This window comes from Desmodus rotundus, chromosome 10 (genome assembly GCF_022682495.2).
Source record: "Desmodus rotundus isolate HL8 chromosome 10, HLdesRot8A.1, whole genome shotgun sequence".
In the NCBI taxonomy this organism is placed as follows: Eukaryota; Metazoa; Chordata; class Mammalia; order Chiroptera; family Phyllostomidae; genus Desmodus; species Desmodus rotundus.
The window spans coordinates 29498139-29515693 of NC_071396.1; positions in this window are offsets into that span (position 1 = coordinate 29498139).

The following is a 17555-nucleotide window of genomic DNA, read 5'->3' on the forward strand; positions in this document are numbered from 1 at the left end:
GCATTTTGTATTTTTACAACTAACCCAAAACTGTCACTGGACATTCGGGTTTCTTTCTGACCTTTCTTTGCTCGGGCCCAGTGCAGGAATTGCTGGGTTTTAGGGAGAGTAGATGGGGCGGGATGAAAGAAGGGCGAGCCTGGTCACGCACTGTCCCTGAGTCCCTTGGCCTGTGGCGTGAACCCCGCTAGCTGCCATGCCCGACTCACACCTCCTCCTCCATCTGGCCTAGACGGCCGGATTGCAGGGAGACATTGGAAGCAGAGGAGAAAATGTTTGTTTTCACAAATGTAACAAAACCTCATCTGTACCAGACCTTTAAAGGGCACCTTACACAGTACCAGAGCCCGAAATATTACATCTGCTTTAAATACTGTTGGGTGCCCGAGGCCTTTGTGGGGAGGATGTGCTGTGTCCTTTGTTGCAGGAAGCCCAGTGAATTCTGCGATTCGGGAGGGTTGCCAGTTCAAAGGTGCTGCAGCCTCACTTCAGGTTTCTTTTCTTTCCTTCTTTTCCTCTCCCCTCCCCCCCCCAACCCCTCACATTGTGGTTTTTGCTGGGGGTGGATGGGGAGGGGGGGCTTCGGTTTAAGACATTCCCAAGCCCCAGTCTTTCTTCTTTCTTCCAGAGACAAGCCCTTTATGATAATAATTACGAAACCCACAGTAACATTTGTAAATTCAACATGCATGAAAACCCATTGGCTAATATCACAACCTTTTGTCCTAAATTAGGGCAATAACTCTCACCTCTGTGCCGGGGGACAGGGAAGTATTTATGGGTGTGAATTCCCATCAAGCTAATTTAAAGTATCCCTCATGTCCGTCCTTCCGCTTTTAAAATTTTGAGGCGTGATTGCAACCCACCGACATGGCCCTGTCCTCCCCGCATATCCTTAATTACACTAACTACCCCCACGCAGGTCCAGTAGCATTTTAATAAGGGTCCTTTATGCAGATTGGTAAAAAGGCCCTTATTCACTCAGACGGAATATGAGCTGAGAACGGGGTGCTGTTAGGGGCCGGGGCAGAGAGTGGTTCGGGCCAGGTGACTGTGTTTCCCTGAGAAAGGGGCTGCATGCGGTATTGATGATTTCCTATCAATAGCCGGGCCCTGGAGGCCTGGCCGTTGGGGCCGGTGATGATTGACTACTCCTTAATAGACAGATAATTGTTGACAAATACCTTCCAATAGACTGTGGCTGCTTCCGCCTGGCAGACAAAGGGGACTGCAGGATGATAGAGACCCGAGCCGAGCCAGTGGGGAGGCAGAAGCCTCGGCAGGAAGGGGCCTGTGCAAACAGAGAACCCAAGTCGAGGCCCCTGCCCTGCCAGCCCTGAGCGGTCCTGCCTGCCACGAGGAATTAGAGACTCTTTGGGTTCCCGTGTCCCCGGGAGGCATGAACTCAGCCTTCCTTTGCTGTGACTGGTGTTAAATCTATCGATCGGCCCACGCTGACAACAATTATATTTGTGTGTATGCGTGTGTATACAGAAATAAAATCCAACGTATAGAATATTTGTAGCTTGTTTGATGAGAAAATGTATGAACCAGACGCTTGCAGGAAACAGGCTGTTTGGATGATGTCAGAGAGGCTTGGGCAGGAACAGGAACGTGGGAAACCTATTCTGCACTTGGTCAGCGGCCCCACGTACTCCTGAGATATCGGAGCAGCATGGAGCTGTACCTTTAAGGCCAGCACAGCTGAGAGCGTTCCGGAGCCCTCAGCTCAGATGCAGCCTGTCTGGCCAAGGCTGCCTCCTCAGACCGCTGCCTGGCTGAAAGATCGCCTTGAGATTGGGCCTCGCAGGATGTATGCCCTCGGCTGCCTTTGGCTTTCCCTGTTTGTGTTTCTCCCTCCTCGGAGGGCCTGCTTTCCACCGGGAGAGGCCACTGTTGCTGTTCATGCCAGGCAGTGCTACTCAGGTCCGCGGGCCGTCGTGAGCTGATACAATGAAATAAAAACAGAATGCAAACGCAACCTCAGCCTCCTCGGCCTGGAGCGCTAGACAAAAAACGGCAGATGGAGCCAGGCCGCACGTGATCGGTGAGGCAGGTCCCCGAACGGGTCCTGGGAACGTGTCAAGGTGACATCCTGCATGAAACTGAGCGGGCTTGTGCCCCAAAGACCTTGCATTCCCGCCGCTGATGCCTATTGATCAAATACGCAGATGCAACCCCTCGTCACCCAGCAGGGCGAAAGCTGGGCTTTCTCCGTCAAGTTCTAGGGATCGCGGGAAGCTCTTCCCGAGCCCTCTTTTCATGCACGAAGAAGCAAGTGCATGTCTATTTCAGGAAGATGCGGGCAATCAGATGCGTAGGTCCCAGAGCTCCAGGCTTCCTGGCAGAGGGGCGAGCCCCATGAGAGCGCTGCACTTGTTACCTGTTGTCTCATTTACACCCATAGGTAGGATCCGTTTGGGGGGCGGGGGAGGAAGAGATTATTTATGAAGTCGCTTCTTTGCAATCAGGAGCATTCCTGAACAGGCAGGCTTCTGCAAACAGCTGCCTCTCAATGTTGTGTGTGTGTGCGTGCGTGCGTGTGTCCATTAATTCAGAATTACTCCAATTACAAGCTTTTGAGGCTCTGAAACCCTCTCTCTAACCCAAAAGAGATGGAGAGCCCTCGGACGGTCCAATCAGATCATTTTCCCTGCCGCCTGCAGCAGATGCAAGCAATTTACTTTTTTATTTCTGCATATTCAGTGTGAGCGGAGCTGCTGGGGACCTTTCACCCCAGAGCCTGCAGGATTCTAACCCTATCAAATTAAAGCATTTTGCTCACTTATTCCCAAACGCTTTGCTGGTGCTAAGCAGACATCCCGCTGCATAGCAATGGCGGGTGTTCGTGCCCACTCATCGCCTCAGCCTAATCAGAGATTATTAAGGAAAATATACAGTGCTTTAATTTGATGAGATTGGTTATAGGTAGTGCAGCTAAAGGTCACACTCCTGCGTGTATCTTCCTCCGTCTCTGCAATATCTCCTCCTCGCTCGACGATGCTCCGTGGCAAACAATAGGCCAAGGCGACACGTTTATCTCCGACATGCCTTGATGGGCTCAATAGGGATGAAGATCGGTTATTTAAAGATTGCATAAACAAACACCCTGGGCCAAGTTGGGGCGGCATCTCTTCCGCCTCGGGCTCTGAGGCCACTGCTGCCTTAAAGGAACAGGTTGGAGAGAGGAACCTCCTTTGGGCAGGGATGTATTTGCATGGACAGCCCTGGTGTGGCTGCCAGATGGCTGCTGAGTCCTGTTGTGGGCTGGGCGTGGGGAACCCGTCTCCCCGCCCCCAGGGAAAGGTGCCTCTGCCGAACCCATGTCTCCTGTGACCCTAGACACCTCCCCACCTGCTGTGAGCTTATTGAGCCCGCCCGCCTGCCCCTGGGGGGGCAGAGGGTCCTCTGGGGCCATGAGGGCTGTTCCCACTCTTCTTGCACACCTTCAACACGAAGACAGGGCAGCTGAATAGTTTCCTGGCAGGACAAGGGAATGATCTGCCTCCCTCTGTTCATTGGAGGGTTGATTAAAAAAAAAAAAAATCCTCAGCTGAGGATATGTTTATTGATTTTAGAGAGAGAGGGAGGCAGAGAGAGGGAAACATGGATGCGGGAAACATCCATCCACCGCTTGCTTCCCATATGCGCCCTGACCACAGGTGGACCCCGCAACCTTTTGGTGGACAGGACAAGATGACACCCCAGCCAACGGAGCCACCTGGCCAGGGCAGAGGGTTGGTTTTGGTACCCAAATCTCTGTCTCTTCCCAGGCAGGCCCTTTCCGGTCTCACTGCCTGGGGGACGTACAAGCCATGAGCGCTCTCCTTGTGGCTGGCGTGCAGGCCTTTCCCCCATCTGTCTAATTCAGAGGCTGGCCAAGGCACCAGGAAAGGCACCCAGGAAACAAGGGCAGCTTCCAGTCTCCTGTCGAACTTAGTGGTTTCTGTGTGGGGTCCACGTAACAGACCAACTGCGGGCCGGTTCCCTGAGAAATGCACAGGAAAATTGCTCCATGCAGCTGTCTGTCAAAATTCAGGCCGCACAGCGTCCCTGTATCGTGCAGGTCAGAGTGCAGCCCCGTGGTATTGTCGCCAAAAACCATTTGTTTGCATCCTCGGGGCCAGGGGTCGGGCTGCAGCAGGGCGGGGTGGGGCGGGGCGGGGGCTCCCCAGGACACTGTGAAAGCCCAGGCCAGGGCCCCGGGACTGCCTGCCCCCCACCCCTTCCATGTCTCCTGTGCCTCTTTTCCTTGGACCTTGAAGATTTTAAAGGAAAACGATGCCTGATTAACTCTGGTTCCAGACTATATTACTTAATTATTACGAAATTATTTGAAAGCCATCATGACTTGATCAAGGAAATAGAAGAAGGAATAAGGCCCCTTAAGAAATCGCCACATGCACCATCAGGCGAGTTGAAAAATTCCGCCAAATCCTCTCTCCATATGTTGTCTTCTTTGCCATGTCCATACTCTTGAAATGTGATTATTTGGGGGTGGTAGAGAATGGATACTAACAACAACGACGGCAATAATAATACTGCTGCTGCAGAGGACTTTGGAACAGTTCCTCACTGGGGGCTCAGTTGGGCGTCTGGCTCAGGGCTTGAAGATAATACTTTCCGGCCTTAGCAATAAAATCGTCACAACACAGCAGGGACTCCTGCATTCTCCCTTGGGAGCCTTTAGTGCATTTAAAGCTGGGTGCACGGTGGTGCATTTCTCTCTGTGTGCACTGGCCGGGCAAAGGCCGCGCTTGTGTGCGGATCAGAGGTCCTGACACCATTCCGGGGAGGTCCCCTGGGTGGCCGTGTGTGGAGGGAGGGCCCGCACTCTCTGAGACTGCCGGGCGGAGGCCTGGGAGCGAGCTCTTCTGCAGGCTTCGAAGGAGGGGTGTTCTGCTCGCAGCTCCAAATGCCAACAGCAGCTTTCTCGTTTCAGTTAATGTTTTGTTAATTTGTGTGTGTATGCCTGTATCTGCCTCCATCAAAGTTTTTATCCTCGTTCTCCGTTATGAACTGCGTCCGTAAAGGCGGTGAATATGATGGCTCTCATTTTCTGTAGTTACACGGCTAATTGAGTATCCTTATTTTGAACAATTTGCTAGAGTGAGAGCTGGGTGTTTTGAGAATGCCTCAGCGTTTGGTGGTGAGGGCTGGCCGGGCATTTACTTCTGTGTAATATGGTTTGAGGACTGTGTCTTCCACGCGGCCGGCTCTGTCTGTTTCTCTCGTGGGCGCACCATCCATTCATTTCCCCCTTCTATCTGCTGCGCTTGGTTGCTTTCTGTTTTAAACCTGATCTTTTGGGCATGGGTCTTGTTTGTTTTCGTTTCCTCCCTTCCCTTCCCTCCCTCCCTCCCTCCCTCCCTCCCTCCCTCCCTTCCTTCCTTCCTTCTTTCCTTTCTTCCTTCCCTTCCTTCCCTCTCTTTTATTATTATTATTTTTTGCTTAGCCCCAGCATAAATCCCTTCAACAACAAGAAAAACCTAAAAACCAAACCAAAACATTAAAAAGACTCACTACCCTTTCTTGCAGAACATGCAAAGCAAATAAAAATCTTTCCATTTTAAGACTATAACTCTGCTGTGAGCGGTACCTCAACTTTTTGCCTTTATTTGCACTTTTAAGGTACAGTTGGGGCAGGATTTTGGCCCCCTCTTTTTTTAGGGGGGGCTACTGAAGGCAGGCCACAGTTCAGATGGGAATATGCTCTTTTGGCAAATAAGAAGGATTATCTTGGCAAGGGAAAAAAAAACACCCCTATCTTATATTGGAGTGCCTTCCAATACAAACCTGGTTATTTTAGAAGCCGTAGGAGATGAAAATATTGGATGATTTTATTCCTATCAGCATAATGGTGGAAGGAATGATGTTTTCACTTACAACGTTAAGTTATTGGTAGAGTGATGTTAGGTGACCCAGGGAAAGGATGATGTTAGGTGGCCCAAGTTGTTGAGTTAATTATACCAATTAATTAGGAATAAATGCTGGAGGTGTTTCTTCCATTGGACATGCACCCCAGTTGTATCCAAAGCACTTTTAAAAATCAGAATATTCCTTTCTGCGTGCCCTCTGGGTGAGGTGCTGCACAGCGCTGCTGGGCTCATGAATGGGGTTTATTGCCGAGTTCCCGTAGCCGCTGCTCCCCGCCCCCCCCCCCCCCCCCCCCCGGTTTTCACGTGCGAGCCACAGGACGGGCCACTGCGGCTGTCATGCGCGTCACCGAATGCGTCCTGTTATCCAGCAGAAGGTGGAGATCAGGGGAAGCTGAGCAGAGAAGTTCACGGAAGTTCAGAAGGATAATCTAAAAACAATAACGGAAATGGTTATTCCCAAGGATTTCTAATACAAACATTTGAGGCAACCCTCGGTGTTTTGTTCTCTGCGCAGAATACGTGACCCACCCTGTCTCAAGTCGGTGGTTTTACCACTCAACCCCTCAAGGAAAACAAACATCGTCTTCTGGGATTTAAATGTTGGAATTTACTTCCGTCTAATATAATGCGACAGGCTGGAATAACTACCATCTTATATTGTAGTGAAATATTTTCCTAATGTGTTATTTCCTGGTGTATTATTATGACTCTTTGTTTATGAATCAGAGGACATTCCAAAGATGTGAAATTCACAGATGTTCTATTTCAAGCTAGAACCCTCTGCCTGTAATTCTAAGAATGACCAATAGGTGGGAGTGGTGCCAATGAGGGTTTAAGTCTCCTACAAATAAACACCAAGGGGAGTCCCGAGGCTGATTGTGGTGTCCACGCAGGAACATGGGTTCCCGTAAAATAGAGGGTGTATGGACGCAGCAACATCAATATTCCACTAACCACGAATGACCAGTGCTTGTATCTGAAATTAAAGCAAAATACGATTTTAGGAGGAGAAAGAGAAAGAAAGCTGCCTTGGTGTAGAAAGTGCCCAACCAAACCACTTACGCTGACTCAGTTACCATCTCGCCCCACCAGGTTGGCGGCAACCAGGACCCCCTGAGGAGAATGCTGAGGAGCAACCCAAGCACTAGTATTTTACCCTGCTTGTAAAAACAAATTCTTTTTAGGCAGCCAGTGAAAGGTTAAAGAGGGAACAAGGAATCATATTCTAAGTTATAAAAAGATCCTTCCAAAATTAAAAAAAAACTTACATGGGTGAAAAAAATTTAGAGCAATCTATTTAGAAGATTTAATTACTATTTTTATGATCTATAAAGTCAAGAACAGATTTATAAATAAGTTATTGTAAAAGCAGAAATGGAATGCTGCTCCGAAAAGTTACTGGGTGCTTCCAAAACTGTAGTGAAAAGCAAATGAATAGCATTGTTAAATGAGATAAGATGACAAGAAACAGGTTAATCATTCAAATACTATTTTTATAGGGAACACAATGCCAGCCATGCCTCTAGAATTCCCCCGAAGATAATAAAATAGATAGTACAAATAAACAAAATTAGAACTGAGAAATGGTCTCATAGCAGATGTGGAGATAGAAATTATAAGGCCTTTTTCTATAAACCTGTGCTAAACAAATTGAAGTGCTCAGTGCAATTAATAATTTTCTTTTTCAGAAAATACAAAACACTGCTATTAACTGCAGATGCGCAAACAACCTGGGTGTACCAATCCCGTGAGAAAGCAGAAAGAAAACCTTACACGTTAAGAAGGGGGCTAAAAGGCAAAGCAATAGGATCAAACAGCATAAAAGAACACAGCACTGGCTTTCCCCAGGAATGCAAAAGGAGTACCACGCATCTCGGTTACAAGTGGTTTAAAGGTCTGTGACTCCACATTTCGGTCCACTAATACACATATTCTTATCAGCAACACGCCCCGCGTCTACTCATGGGAGAAGCAGAAACAAGACTTGCATGATAATGCTCTTCTTTCCAGCATGTAGGAGGCACCAGAAACAAAACAATCAGAAGACACAATAACTCAGGAAGGAGAAACACAGTTTTTTTTAAGACCATATTTTTAACTGAAATAATTATTTAGAAAAAAATGAGTAAGAGTGTTCATGAAGGCCAAGTGTTCACACAGCAAAGAAACAGGTTCAAAACCCCATAGTTTCCCTGCATAGAAGCGGTAAACACTTAGAAATATAGGCAAAACATCTAATTCAGAACAGAGAGTAAATGGAGGGCCACAGCATGCCCTGAGTAAGTGAGGAGGCGTTTGCAAAAGAGACCTGAGAAGCACGGTGCCGCGCTGATTTATTCGTGGTTTTAACAAAGCCATCTCAATCCCAGCGGTACTGCTTTGGTACTTCTTTATGTGATTAGGAAGTTCATTGGATGCATGAAGGGCTGGAATAACCCAATGCACTGAGAAAAGAATAATTGGGGAGGGTTGCCCTAGTAAACATTAACGCCTTTTCACCCCCAACCAGCAGTCATTTAGAAAAGCCTGTTAGTATGAGAATCAATAGTCAGATCAGCAGGATAGAGGAGAGTACTTGCAGACAGACTCAAATGCAGGTGTGTCCGTGGAGCAGGTGTTGGAGGTGGCGTGACAGAACAGGGAAGAAAAACCACTTTTCAAACGGTGGAGTTGGGACCCCTGGTGTCAGCAGCCCCAGCGGAGGCAGCGGTTGGTCGCTCTGAAGTGGCATCACCAGACTAGGGGGCCACTGATGACCTACTACGTATCTTGCTGCGGCCTTCTCCAGTCCAATGATGTGGGAGTGACGAGACTTAAGGGGTGGCTCTTTGTGACGAGCTGCACCATTGCGTAGGAGGACAGCCACACCGTCCCTGGTTCACGACCCGTGCTCAGTGGCCAGCTCGCGTGAATCTGGCTGGTGACGAAGGAAGTCGAAGGAAGCCGAGAGCTGTGCATGCCAAGGGCCCGGGATCCTGCACAATTCATTATCCTCGTGTTCCTCAGTTGTCCCCAGTGCCTTCCCACCTATGCATCCGGCCTACCTCTTCTAGTTAAAATGTGATTAACCCATGTTAGCTCTTCATTTAGCTTTTTGGCCCCCTTTCTATAGTATAAATGAAATACTATGTTCTAGAGGCTTGAGGCAGTTACTTGAAGGTGGTAGGGATGTAGGGAGAGATTAGAAGCAGTGTACGCCTTGAAGAATTCATGTTAAGTGGGTTACTTCCGAATAAAAATGTTGTAGGTAGTGATGTCGCTCATGCTACCAATGCAGATGACAGAGAGACAGGAGAAGGGACCCTCTGTTTCCTCGGTCCACGTCCTTCTAGGGGTGGAGCTGAGGTTTCCCTTCTCCTCTTCCCATGGCAGGCGTGGAGTCCAGCGGCCTCCACGTCCAAGCTGAACGATGGGCTGAATGAATGAACAGACTCCACCTGGCAGCGGCCAGGTTTTACCCCAGTACTGGGGCTCTCTCCCCCACCCTCACCCATTTCTCATTGGAACCAGTGTGAAGAGCTGTTCCCATTCTGTCCTTTCAAGAGGATCTTTGCAAATGAAAAGCACTACAAAGCAAACCACACAATGGGACACAAGCCCAAATGCCCGGAAATGACAAAGTTCTCCAATTAAACACCTGGCAGAGAGAGGCGGGAGAGGGGGCTGAGAGAAATCAGCAGGAGGCACTGAGGGCCGATGGGTGGAGTGTTCACAGGGTGCCTGGGTCTGTTCTGAGAAGCCACCCTGGGCCCCCGGAGCGACTCACAGGGGAGCAATTGGCTCAGAGCGTGGGACGGCCCTTCTCTCCATGTGGTGAGAAACCCTCCCTCTGCCTGCTCCAGGCTGTGATGGCGCGGAAGCCTGATGGCCCTTACTCTCCTTCAAAGGTGGTGCCAAGTACACCACCGAATTGGAAGTCCTCCCCCGGGAGCATCCTCATGCCCTGCAACCTGTCGGGGCTGCCACCATGGCTGGGGACTCGTTACCCCTGAGCAGAGCTTGCCTGTCTGAGGTTTGAGGGAGGAGAGATTCCCACTGTGGGACCTCAGCCACACCCAATATGCTGCAGATGCGGAGTTCTCTGTCTCCCAGCTGGCAGGCGTTGTCTAATCCATTATCTGCCCCCTTCCGTGTTATATCAAATAATGATACACATCCTTATTGGAGCTTTTCTAACTTTGGAATGCCCTGTGTTTTTGATCATCTGAAACTTTTCCTTTATCCTCACCTGAGGACATTTTTTCCATGGCTTTTAGAGAGAGAGGAAGGGACAGAGAGAGAGAGAAACATCAATTGCTTGCCCTCTCTTATCTTCCCGGACCAGGAACTGAGCCCATGGCCTTTCGGTCTAGGGACTTGGCTCCAACCACCTGGGCAACGCAGGACTGGACGACCATCTGCAACTTAAAAAATAAAATCAGTAAGTGATACCAGCCCAAGCCCCAAGTACCCTTTGCAAGGTGACAGGGTGCCTTGGTACGCATGATCTCACTTGAGTTTCAACAACCTTTGGAGGGCAGGTGGAGAGGCAACACTGTGCTTAGTCTCCTGCTTGTTTAAGCAATGGCTCAGAGAAGGAGTTTGATTCACTGGGCCAGAATCCCCTGCCCCCTGGGACTGGAGTTGGGGGCACGTCTAACAGGGACTTCCCTTCACACGAACTGAACCAAAGTGGCAGGTGCGAATGTGCGATAGAACATTTTCCAACGATCAACACCAGCACCGTTGGTTCAGTACCGATGCGCGTCCCAGCGAGTCCCTGGAAGTTTCCCAGACATTTACCGGCAAGTCCAGAAATGCCCCACAGCCAACGCGAGGCAGCCAACATGGTGCTCCTGCTGTTGTTGTTTTCCCAGGGGAATGTGAAGAAACCAAGCTGGGCTGAAGCATTAGGGGGGGGGGGCGGCCGCAGGCTGACCCCCTGCTCCTCCTTGCAGGCCAGGGCAGGTTAACGCTCGCCTCTGGCCGGTGGCACAGGGCTCCTCGGTCCCCACAGAGCCTTCCAGCTCCGCTGGCCTTTGCTCTCTGAACTCTGCCCTCTTATTCACAATAGGACATCTCTAAAACAAAACCTACATTTGTGAAAGGTCAGCCTTCAGGAAGAGCAGAGAGCATCAGCGAAAGTGACAAGAAAAGATAAGCAGACTGGAAAACTCGCGTCTCAAATATTGGCCCCAGCCGGCTATTCTGGGAGAGCAGCCTGCGGGAGGAGCAGCTAAGACAGGACACTGGGAGACTGAGTCCCTACCCCGGGGCGTGAAGGGGATTCGAGGAGGCTGGCGCCCTGGTTCGGCTGTGTGTTTATTCATGCTTCCGCTGCTCCTATGTGCTGCTCTCCAGCTGTCATACTTACGGAGAGTCATGGTCACAAAACATGGAGCAGCTTCTGCATTATGGTAGTAATAATAATCCAAGGCAGTGACCTGGGGGGGCGGGGGAGGGCAGAAAGGGGGTCGCTGCTGCTTCTCCCTCCTGGTCTGCAGCTCTGTTTCTTTCCAGGGCTGCGCACCCTGGATGGTCCCCCAGGAACAGAGACCTGGGAAGAATCAGCGCCCCGGCTGCTGAGCAACCAAAGCCCAAAACATCCTTGTTCCGTGACTGTGTCTGGGTCTTTGCCCGCCTCTTCCTAATAGTTCCCATGAGGAGAATGCTCATTCCCACTGTATCGCCATCACCCCTGCCTCGGGGCGGGGTGTGGACCAACTGCCATCCACGTGGCCCTGAGCTATGTGGCCCCTCAGTTCACCCGTGACAGTTGGCGAGAGTTCAGGAGGCAGCCAGGTGTTAGGTGGCCGTGCACAGGAAGCGTGCCCAGGGTGCACAAGTGCCCAGAGATCCCTGAGGAGGCCGGATGTCGTCACAGAGCCCATCCCCAGCCCCCGGGGTGGTTATCACTTCCTTGGGTCTTGTTCGGTGAACCTTGTGGCGGCATCTATTGGGGGAGACAGCCTTCCTCTGGCTTTACCATAAGGTCCTGGATGTCGTCTGTGAAATCAATATCATAAGATATTAATGTTTCTATATAGGCCAGTGCCAAAGATCTGCGGTGTGGCCCTGCTAAAATTTATTAATTTATAATAGCAGTAAGGATAATTCCTGGAAATTTTCGCTCTTGCAAGAATCGCTGAAGGCCCTCCCCTTGTTAGAAAACGCGGCTTATTATAATAGCAATCTGCATATCCTGGGGGCTAAGTCATTTTCCTTGAATTGAAGCGACTCTTTGACAATTAAATCCTGATAAAAAGTTGCCTATAATACTGGTAGCAATCTGTCTCTTGCACCAAACTTATAAAATAAATTCTGCTTCGTAACTGTGTTCTAGGGTTTGTGAAAGGTTTTACTAGTATTATCTGTTATTTCTCCTTTTAAAAATATTTTAGTATTTAGTATTTGTTTTCTGTGTTATTTTTAACATACACATATCCATAGATAAAAATATAGATATAACATATCACACACACACACACACACACCTGCTTCTCACCCATACACACAAACCCCCACACACAGCCTCTCACGTTAGCTTTTCTCTGCCAAGATTTTCTTCTGTACTAACAGCCTTGTGGGGGGCGGCTCTTATCATTGATTTCTGTTTGAGCTTTTATTGCCAACATGCTAGGATCTAGTCAAACGTGTACATTATGTTATCACGAAGTAATCGTAGCACATAGTCAGGAACAATGGGTTTGGGGTTGAACTCCCTTGGTTCAAATCCCGCTTCCACCACGAACTGGCTCTGTGACATCAAAGAAATCACCTAATTCCCCTGAGCCTCCGTTTGCTCGTGACTGACTTTGGGGTGATGGTACCTACCCTGCAGATTTCCACCTCTGTGTCCGTGCAAGATGATGCCCACAGCGGCCTAATAAGAGCTATTGTTAATGACTGCCCAATTATAACCACAATTGATAAGCTGCACCTTTTTCTATTGATAGTATATTACCAATCATAATTTTTGCTCTCAGGATGACAGGATGGCATAGTGACAAGTGCACTACTTCCTGCTTTGAAAACCTGGACGTTTTCTTCATTTAAGGAAGGGTTCTTATTTTCCAAACAAGGAAGTAGGGGTGATAATATTGCAGCATCTGAAGCTCTTGCCTTTATCCTGCATCTTCGCTCTTGGGTGCGGGAACACCACAGGTAAAAGTTTGTCACGAGTTGTCAAAGGCCCTCTGAATGTTGGTTATCATTCTCGTAGCATCCCTTCACCATTGGTACATAAAGGGGCAGCGCATTTGCTCTGGCTCCCAGCCAGTGAATTATCAATTTTTCTGTGTACATTTAGACAGGGCACTGAAGCGCCTTGCACGGTGGCGCAAGATCATTTTCTGGTCATCGTCCCTCTGAGAAACGTGACAATAAAATTTCAGTGTGAGCAGTTCTTATCAAGAGCCTCCTGGAAGTGAGATGCAACCTCTCTCCAGCTGATGACCTAAAGCAAACTCATTAGCTTCCAAGCCTTCAGTTCTTCCACTTAAGATAGCGGAGGTTCATTTGGAGATATTTTCCCAAGATCTCTTGCAGCTAAAAAACTAGAGTCACTTAATGAAGACAGAGGGAGCATACTTACGTTCACGGGAACATGTATAGATGCACACTTTTAACCGAATCATACAGATACTCAATGGCTAGAAAGAAGCCTCTTATTTCGCGAAGGGGATTGAAATAAAAAACAAACGTGATGGACATTTGAAAAAAAATTCAGGTTAGATTGTGCCAATTTTCTAGGAAAAAAAAAAAAAACCAACATAATCCTATGGCCAGCACTACCATACTCAGATTCAATTGTTAAAATGCAAAAGATTGGGCTTTGAAATAATGGTTCTCTTAATTAGGGTCATCGCTACACACGAAAGCCGATTTGGGTGTTCGTCCAATAAGAAAATGCCAGTTACGGTATATTAGCCGCCCCGACTTGCCAGGCATTGAATTTCCTGCTAGGGTCTGCTGGGAACCTTAAATGAACAGGAGCAATTATCAACCTAAAGTCTGCAGCCATTTGTTGGCATGATCTCAGGATAATTTCCCCGAAACTTTCACGATGAAACGCAAAGGTAGATAATTTAAAAATCCATTTCAAAGAGCTGTGGTATAATTGAAGCAAAGGTTTCTCTCTATAGTGGACATTGCAGTAGGAGTGGGCCTTTTCAAATGGGTCCCGTACAAATGATGTTTTGAGCTAGAGCTCCTTGACCCGGGAAGCACTTTAAACAACTTTAAACAATTTTCTTCAGCCCGGTATGAATAAAACAAAAGAAAACAACAGCAGCAGAAGAAAACACTGGTACTCTTTGGTTTTTATTTAACTAGAGAAAAGCATACCTTTTCCTCTTAACACAAGTGTGCCAAAGGCTCATTATCACCTGAAGGAAAAAAAAATCGAATGGCGAAAAATTCAAGAAGAACACCACTACCTTTCTCTCTCGGCTTTATTTTTTTTTAAGTATTTTATTTATTTATTTTTTAGAGAGGAGAAGGGAGAAGGAAAGAGAGGGTGAGAAACATCGATGTGTGATTGCCTCTCGTGCGCCCCCTACTGGGGACCTGGCCTGCAACCCAGGCATGTGCCCTGACTGGGAATCAAACCAGTGACCCTTTGAGTGACAGGCCAGCACTCAATCCACTGTGCCACACCAGCCAGGGTTCGCTTGGCTTTTTTGTAACATTCAAGCTCATATTCTTTAGACGACTGGAGTAGCAAATGAAAAGGTGAAGACCCAGTCATTTTGTAGACATATGGGTGTGATAACCGTGTGGAGGAGAAATGAATGACTCTACCTTTAATTTCTCTCTGTCAAAAACTTCTCTATCAAATACGTCCCATGATAAATAGTGAGCCCTATAATCAAAAAGGCCTGCTGAGATAAATGCGCAAATAGCAGAATTGTGATCCCATATCCATGGGTTGTTCTTGCCGTCTCTCTCTGGCCTTCTCTCTTTAATTTTTCCTCTTGTGATCTTGAGCAAGGGCTGAATATCAAGATGAAGGTTCAATAATAGCCCGATTTTATTGTTGATCTCTCAACCCAGAAAATATGAGTTTATTATAACGGAAGTCCGCACACAGGCTGGGCCCTAATAAACTACAAGGTGGACCAATAAACTAGGGCAAGAGCCTATTACCAAGAACCATTACTACTCAGAGAACGAGGGAAATTTATTTCGTTCTGAACCTCGCTGGAGACCCGCGCCATGACCCAGGCGACTTTGGACTGTGCTCCTGTGGAAAAGAACCCGTCCCCCGCTTGTCCCAGAGGAAGGGACCCTCCCCATCACATCACCCAGGTCACATCCAAGCGAGGCAGGAGGCAGAAAAGGAAGACGGAAGCCCCGAGACACTGCACCTGTTGTCAATCAGCATCTCGATCCCCACGCTTGCGTGCCAGAGCTTCTGCCTCACCTTCACCTCATTGTGACAATTAACGTCACCATTCCCTCCACACCGTGGGCAATCGAGGATTGTGGGAGATCGCATGTGCAGAAGCTTAAGGCGAAAGCTAATAAATTCTGTGACCGTTCAACAGAAGGGAGCCCTTCTCTGCTCACAGATGGCCTGCTCCCGTGTCTGGGAGCGATGAAGCCGAGAAAAACTAAGGCAGAAGCTACTATCCCTTTGGTGCCTGGGAGAAACGAGGATTTTTGTGAGTCAGGATGATTTTGACTTTGGAATTTCTAAGATAATGTGTTTACTTCGGAGTTTGTAATTGGTAAAAATGCAGTGCTTGACAGACACTTCCTGGAACTTTTGAGATGCTTCCTAACACACTGGGTGACGTGCTTCCTGCCGGCTGGTCTGTCACCTGGGTCGGCCGCATTGAAACTGTGCACCCAACAGGTCCCAGAGTTCCTCTTTAACCGGGTCGGGTTTTCCCGTGTTTCTGCCTGGCCGCTTCAGCTGCAGGATTCGGTCTCTCTCGAGTAAGTGGGTCCTGAGTGTCAGGTTCTCCACTTATTTCCCTGGGTATTTCGATGCTCAGGATTGGCCCTGGCGGGTGTTCCTGGTTTCAGGCTTCCTCCTGTTTCTCAGAGGGTTTTTCAGTGATGATACTGGAAACTTTCTCTTGCTGGCGTCGCCTGTCTTTGTGTGGTCCGTTCAATTCCTTGTTTGCACCTGCCAGGACAAGGTGGGGACTGGCTTAGAGCTGAAGGAAACGTACAGACAAGGCCTCTGGGTCCCATCTATGCTTGCTTTTAAAGAGAACCCTTTGAGAGATGGTTGACACATGGCATTGCTTCCCAGCTTTGAGGCTGCCCTGGTTTTCTGGGCCTTTCCTTCACCTTGGAAGCTGCTTGGGTGGGCTCCTTTAGTAGTGATGGTGTCGACGTCAAGTTCCGTGTTATCATCTCACCTCTAGTAACATTTTGAGCCCTAGGTTGTAATGACTTGTTGAGCATGGTCCTTGATGGGATTCAGAGGAGAACAGTGGACCCTGCTGCCTCCCAGGCCCACCTTCTGACACTAGAACTTGATCTTTCTCCAGCTACCAGCCGTCCGTTGAGTATGAAACTCCTGTTATTCACGGCGCAAGGGTCACGGTTTGTGATGCTGAACACCAGTCCTCACGTTTTAAGATGGGCTCTCAGAAAGAGGGATGCCAACAATTTGTTCTGAGGACATGATTCTTGGGTGGCTACTTCTGACTGTGAATCTTCTGCTTTCATCAGATTGTAGTGGCCTTGACCCTGATATATCTTAGGGAGTTTTTAAAAATTGTATGGAAAGATACATTGATTTGTTGTTCCACATACTGATGCATTCATTGGTTGACTCTTGCCCTGACTGGGGATCGAACCCACAACCTTGTTGTATCAGGATGATATTCTAATCAGCTGAGCCACTCAGCCAGGACCTATCCTAGAGAATTTCGATTTCACTTCTCATTTGCTTTCCCAGAATCAGACATTATTTTCTGAATTATTCCCTGCCATAGTGTTCAATCTTGGCATCCAAACTCTTACCTTCTCTTGGTTTTACACTTAGATTTCCAGATATACCCCTGCCCAACACACAAGTCACACCAGCTCCAACTTGTCGAATGGTGACTTCTGGGGCAGAAGGGAAGTGCCATTTAGCAAAGGCTGAGCAAACTGTCTAGAGTCAAAAGCAAATTCACAGACCCAAAATCTCCCACCATCAAAAATACAACTCAGGCAGGTTTTATGCATACTTACAAATTATACACTAGAAAAGAAGGAAAAAAAAAAAGCCTGTCCAGGAGTAAGGAGGAAGGAGCAGTGTGCCAACACATCATTTACAAAGATCTGTATTACTTTGTCATCTGCCTCTCAGCTGGTTGGCTGTTACAGTAAGTAATTAGGGGCAGAACAGCCCTGGGAGCCATTTTCTGCGAACGTTGTTAAAAGAAATAAAGGTGAAGGGAGACAGGCATGAAAACTACCAAGAAACCCAGAACACAAATGGCTAATTACAGAGATTCTATGAAAATGCGTTTTTTCCCCTTCTTGAAACAGAATTTTTGTTTGATAATTAACAGACCTGCAGGGCCCATTATAGCCTCAGACTCCGAAGGTATTGATCCCGTCTCTTGCTGCTACATTTGTTCTTTCTGGGTCTCCTCCCCCTGAGAGTTTTTGCTGATTTCATAATTGAGGGGCGGCGTGAAGACCTCAGGAGTCCCCAGAGGTGACCTGCTGTGTGAGGGGCGGGCTGAG